This window comes from Bubalus kerabau, chromosome 20, assembly GCF_029407905.1.
Source record: "Bubalus kerabau isolate K-KA32 ecotype Philippines breed swamp buffalo chromosome 20, PCC_UOA_SB_1v2, whole genome shotgun sequence".
Classification (NCBI taxonomy): Eukaryota; Metazoa; Chordata; class Mammalia; order Artiodactyla; family Bovidae; genus Bubalus; species Bubalus kerabau.
Window position 1 is genome coordinate 1,628,604 of NC_073643.1, and position 707 is coordinate 1,629,310.

Consider the following 707-nt stretch of genomic DNA (forward strand, 5'->3'; position numbering starts at 1 on the left):
GCCCTCCCGGTCACTGGGGGGTCCTGGAAGCCCATCGGGCCCCGGGCCCGGCCAGGCGGTTGCTGGTCTGGTGTTGGCGGTGTTCGGGGGCCGGGCCGGCGTCAGCAGGCTGGAGTGCGGTCGCGGGTCGTGCGGCTCAAGTACAGCACGGCCCCCCGAGGAGAGGGGCGGCCCGTTGGCCCGACCTGCAGGTCAGAGCGAAAGGGAGGCGAAGCGCAAGGCTCTTAGGGCGCCCCGCGGCGACCGCGTCCGTCTCCGGCCCTATCGGCCTGAAGGCGCCCGATCTCGTCTGATCTCGGAAGCTAAGCAGGGTCGGGCCTGTTTAGTATCTTGGATGGGAGACCACCTGGGAATTCCGGGTGCTGGAGGCTTTTTTGCCTACCAGAAGAGGTCCTTTAGCCCCCGCCCCGCGTCCCAATTCTTGGACCCACACCCCCCTCGCCCCCCCGCCACCCCCGCAGCCCCAGCCCCTCCCGGGGCGGGGGGAGTGAGTGGGTGGCCGGGGCCCCGACTCCCGCTGCAGACCTGGGTTGCCTCCCCGCGGCCCGCGAGCCCCTCCGCATTCGCATTCGGCTTTCAGGAAACCAGACGACCGGCCGTCCCGTCTCCCTCTGGGGCTCCTTTGGCTTGCCTCAGGCAATCCCGGGGCTTGCACCGACTCCAGCCAGAGCCCCAGCCCCCGCCCCACCCCAGCCTCGCAGGCGATC

At 71.1% G+C, this 707-nt stretch overlaps 1 pseudogene; it reads left to right on the plus strand.

The window, feature by feature from the left end:
* Window positions 1-251: 251 nt before the first annotated feature.
* On the plus strand, window positions 252-371 carry LOC129635636 (uncharacterized; annotated as a pseudogene).
* Window positions 372-707: the final 336 nt, after the last annotated feature.